This window comes from Rosa chinensis, chromosome 7, assembly GCF_002994745.2.
Source record: "Rosa chinensis cultivar Old Blush chromosome 7, RchiOBHm-V2, whole genome shotgun sequence".
Taxonomy (NCBI): domain Eukaryota; kingdom Viridiplantae; phylum Streptophyta; class Magnoliopsida; order Rosales; family Rosaceae; genus Rosa; species Rosa chinensis.
In genome coordinates, this window is record NC_037094.1 from 14,072,212 (window position 1) to 14,078,211 (window position 6,000).

Genomic DNA, 6,000 nt, shown 5'->3' on the forward strand with positions numbered 1-6,000 from the left:
GTATGGGAAACTCAAACAAAATTTTATTACTTGCTCTATGTGTTTATCATTTTTCAACCAACCGCCAAGCGGTAAGGCTACGCCTCATAATGACAATGACCGCTACGCGGCATTGCAGTCAAGTAAATGAGAAGCATTCCTTCATCTATAAAAGGAATGCCTCCTCCCACAACTCAACACATTCATTACATCTCTTGTAATCTTGTTAGGCCGCAAGGCTCGACACACTAGTATAGCTTTCAAGTGGACGTAGTCTCCCGCTCATGCGGAGGCGAACCACTATACATCTTGTGTCAATTCCTCTTTCTATCTCTCTTTCTTTATTTATAGCTAACTAGAGATCCCACGGATCACTAACGTTAACAGATAGAAACAGTTAATAGCTGTATGGCCCTTCTTACTGCAGATCTGGCATTCAAGAGAAGTACAAATATTGTTTCTATACTCAACACCTTGATTGTTGGCAGGATTCTGAAAACACTTGCAAGCAATGTGACCTTTCTTGTGGCAAATGTGGCATTCAACATTTTGATAGCAGTTGTTTGCATTGTGTCCCTTCTTACCGCAGATTTGGCACTCCATTCCATTATAACTATTAAAGCCTCCACCATTAGACTCCCCCACCTTGGGAAAACTTACCATTGTTAGACCAAGACTGTTGTTTAGAGTTATTATCATTCCATGTTGTCTTTCCCTTATCACCATTGTAGTTGCTAGATGATCCAGAATATTGTACATTAGTGTTCCCTCTGTAGGAAGAGCCTTTGGCAGCCATTGCTGACATAGACACATGAGGCACAAGCTGCAACTCTATCTCTTTCAGCAGCAAACAATTGAGCCCTGATTGGTGTATCTCTTACCCTGATGACAATCTTTATCATGGAATATTCATCTAGTAGTCCATTTAATGTAACAACTACAATATCCTCATCAACAAGTGTGACTCCCAAATTAAAGAGGAAATTAAATTAATAATGCGCAATGTAGGACGCGTACTTTAATTAGTCTCCTCATCCTACGATGGCCCCCTCTCGATCTTTTTAAGATTTTTTTGACCACACGGCGCTACTCCACTATCTTGGTCCAAATTAAACCTGCAAGTGTTCCTATATATCTCTCATCTATAGTAAATTGCAATATAGAAAACAAAAGAATAAAAATTTAAAAAATAGCAGAAAATGTGGTAGTTGTACGAAAAGTTTTCCCACTACCTTTAACTTCTCTCCACACACATACTGGGTGGGCCCTGCTAGTTAGTGATTAATTACAAACCGGAATTTGGTGTTGTTTGCATTAATAAATTATGGCCGAGTTAGTCGCAGGGGCTGGTCTAGGAACAGTTTTCACCATGCTCTACGATGCGATTACTAGAGCATTAGCACTGGGCAAGTTTATGCAGTTTAAACCCCTCTTCGAAGCTCTCAAATCCACCTTAGAATCCATACAACCACTCATCATTCAACAGATATGAGAGCATAATCTGAAACTGGGTCTCCCAAACGATGAAATACAAAATCTCGAGAAACAAATTAGGGAGGCGGAAAAGCTTGTCCTCAAGCTCTCCAAGCTTCGCATGTGGAACCTCATCAAGTCTCGTTACACAAACCAACTTGTGGAGTTGGATGGAACTCTGAAACGGCTCTTGAAACAAGTGTTGATGCAGCAAGCGAGGGACATTAAGGAGAACTTGCTCGTGGCAAAAGAAACTGCGCAACAACTTGTCAAGATGCAAGAGTCCAATGAGATACTGTTGAAGGAACGGATGCTGCATCAGGAAGTAGTGAGAGATTTGCAGGACAAGTTTGTTTCAGCACTCCAAAACAACGCGAAACAGCTTGTTCAATTACAGGAGGTGATAGAAGAAACGATGTGGCTGCACATAGCAAAGGAAGTCACTGATACCGGAACAAGTAACTTTCTCTTGGAAATATATATATAGCTTCTAAAATGCAGTAGCTATTAGCATATTTCTAAACAAAACTACCGAAAGTCTATTAAATTGAGTCAACAAGTCAACGATGAAGTCGATGTGAATTGCTGAACTATTCTCATTTTGGTGGAGCAGGGTATGATCTAGAGAGACTATTCAATGTGTTATATGAAGCAGTTAAGCGGCTAATGGCCGAGCATGTCACATATGAACCCATGCTCCAGAGCATTAAATGCAACCTACACTGCTTACAAGTTACACCCATTGGTCTCAGAGAACAAGAAACCTAGCTGGCTGTTGTTGGATTGCCTGCAAGAGGACCTAGAAGTTCTGAGAATACAAATGCAAAAGGTTTTGGAGCTCTTTCACAGTTGCTCCAAGATCGGGACATGGAACATGTACAAAAGGTTCAAATACACCAACAAGCTTATTCAATGGGATGAATCTTTTCAAAAACATATAGATATATTGTACTCGTGTACAAAGGAGCGTCCTGTTACAGTTTGAGTTTAAAAATATTTACACATATATATTGTACTTGCTAATAAGTTTCATTTTCATTGAAATAGGTTACTGCTTAATACATTATAACTTCGAAGACAGCTACATGCACTTTATATTTTACATTTCAAATTTTCAATAAATCAACAACATATACTATGTCAAAGTTTTCTTGGTAATTCTAGGGATGTAGGGGACACTCTGATCAGCCTCTTTCATCTTTTCGTCTTTCATGTCCTCTTCTTAGTAGATATCTTCTCAAGCGCTGGCAGAAATGATTATGATTTTGATTTTTATATCCGTCCTTCCCTAATCACTTCCTCCAAAGTCCAAACCTTCCTAATCTTTCAATATTAGATTACCCATTCCCCCAACCCATTTTTCTTCCCTTCTCTTACTCTTTCTCACTGATTATCTTCTTTCTCGTGTCCTCCTATTCTCTCTTTTCTTTTTCTCTCATCTTCCTCTACTTATCAAATCTTTGAATCTTCGTGGCTAAGATCAAGGTTCTAAAAATCGGCCTAGGCGGCTAGGCGCAACATTTCCGTCCCGATTCTCCCCTATTCGAGAGAGCTGGGCGCTGGGAGTAAAGTCAGTATATCGAATTAATCGATCTGTTCGGTACGGTTGGGCTTGTAACCGAGTTTGACATTGGGCCGCAAACCAATCACCAGTACATCACATATCCCTTCTTCTTCTATTTTCTCCTTTTGAGAACTCTTCGACCCACATGGTTATGGGTCTTTCCAGTCTCCATACTACACACAGTGATGGAAGAGTGATTGTGGTGAAGGAAGAAGCAACCTCAGATCTGCAACCTCTGCTAAAATCAAACAAAAGTTTCAAACTTTATTCATCTATAAAGCATGATTCTCTGAATTTCTAACAACACTTCATCTGGGTGTTCTCCAAATTTCACAACTAACAAAGTTACAAAACCCGAGACGCGAAGAAACAAAAGACCAAAACTTTACTCAACACCAACTAAACCCAAAACCAAAATTTTCCTCCTAGTAAAGAAAATCAACATAAGCAAGAAAAGAAACTTACTTGAAGTGAAAAAGAGATCCAAGGCCGAGTTTGAATTAGATTTTGGGAAGAAAGCAGTGACAGGACCCGCCCCGGATTTCACCTTGAAATCCAAAGTGGTCATGCGGAGCCCACCTTAGAAGAAATTCTACCCAAAAATTTGGCGGAACTCCCTCTAAAAGTAGATTACCCAAAACCTATAGAAAAACATTACACTTCTAAAATAATCCACCCTTAATCTTCTGGAGCCACCCTGCTCCCTATACCACAACACCTCCCATAACACAAAACAATTCTGAACTTAAGAATATTAATCTCATAGGTTATCAGAGCAATCTAATGTACATGCGAACCAGAGAATAGAATACAAGATAAAGGACAGATAATTTTATAATGCGAAAGCTATGACCGCTATGCCTCAACCCCATGTACGCTCGACCTCAAGCTAAAGTGGCCTGCAAACTGGGCATTTGAAACTGAAGGGCCCAGGGGAAAACATTTAAAAACCGTTAGAGTGAGTGGACGAAAATAAGTAATTTCGGATGTATAAGTAAAACTTAAAAAGTTATTCTCTAAAAACTCGCATGCAATAACAATCTTGGAAATACTCTTAATTATCATCTTTACTGCAATCTTAATCACGTAAAATAGAACATCTTGCAAACTCTTAAAATCTCCAATCCCTCATATAAGTAATCATATTTCAAATATCTTGTTAACAAAACCGACATGCAGCGAGATTTCACAATATTTCCAACTCAATCCTTTTCAAGAAAACTTATTTGATGATTAGAGAGGACTGCTGTCTAATCATCTCATGCCATCTGCGAAGGACTGCCACCCAAATGACTCATTGGAAGGGACTGCCAACCCGAATAGGAGGCGGTGGGTAGAAGGGACTGCCAACTAGCAGCCACATGTAGTTAGAAGGGACTGCCAACTGACTACCTCATGTCATCTGGAAGGGACTGCCAACCAAGTGACACATCGGAAGGGACCGCCAACTGGATTTAGGAGGCGGTGGGTAGAAGGGACTGCCAACTGACTACCACATGTCATCTGGAAGGGACTGCCAACCAGGTGATGCATCGGAATGGACTGCCAACCAGGTGATGCATCGGAATGGACTGCCAACCGGGATGTAATCTGGAAGGAACTGCCAACCAGACTATTACCTAGAAAGGACAGCCGACTAGGTAATGCATGAATGCGCTGACTTAGTTGCCTCCTCAATAATCTGGAATCAACCTCCTTAAAATAATTGCTTTCGGAAAGAAATCCGTTATTAATCCAATAATTCACTGAAAGCATAACTTAAGAATATCTCGATAACTCAAAACTCAATATCTCAATAAATCCTCGAAAGCATAAATCCTTGGTAAATCAATAAATGCTTTCGGAAAGAAATCTGAATAAAACTTCAAAGCTGATAAGTGCGGAGCTCAAGAAATCTCAATAATTTGATCATGCTCAAATATTTGTTAAATCATTCATACTCGTAAATCACCATATAAATCGATATTCGAAATCATTAATTCTCACAATATTTTCTTAATCAATCACTTTCGGAAAATCATTTCCTAACTCAAGAACTCATAAATAAATAGCTTGAAAATCTATTGAAAGCCCTAGGGAAGGAAATCCACTAATAATCTCGTAACTCATAGAGCATACTAAATCTCAAGAAATCAAGCTCATAAAATCATAACACTCAATAATTCAAATAATAAATTAAACCTCAATTAGAAAATAATAATATACTGCATGCACATTTAATTTAAAATAAATGTCCACTCACAGTACTATTTAGGCGACCACGCTACCGGTTTCCTACGTCGAGCAGTATCTGGCACGTCGCCCTGTATACAATTATAATTCATGAATAACAATCCGGAAATTAAATACGGTTCCCTCATCAAATCCTCATAAATTAACATTTCTATTTCTTCTTTGATTAAACCAAAACTTTATCATTTGCACCAATTCTTTAATTGAAGGTTTCTAGGGAAAATTTGAGAGAAATCCGATAGTGGAATTCTCATAAATCAATAGCCAAACTATTGAACTTCGAAAATTCCGATTAATATCCAAACCTCCTCCAATTTCCACCAAACACCTATCCAAAAAGTCGTAACAATATATACTATCCAACAGACCAAAACAACTTACCAGGAACGGCCGGAAGCGCCCTTACTCGCCGCCACAAGCGGCTGCGCCTGGGACCGACGTGCCACCGGTCAACCACCATATCTGGCTACCAAATTTTACCAACATCATCAACTCAACATTCTAAGCATCTTTCCACTATGCCAGAAAAGCAATCAGACGACAGAGGAGATCTGTCGTCTGATTAAAAAAAATTTTGTTGTCTAGTACGGTGCCGTCTATTGGGGCATCAGACGACAGAAATTTGTTAGGTCTTCTGTTGTCTGATGAAATCAAGATATGAGGCTAGTGAATTCAAACGACAGATAAATGTCGTGTGAACTAGAAACAAATAACAGTTCCTTATAATTTCTGTGGTCTGAATGGACTTATAA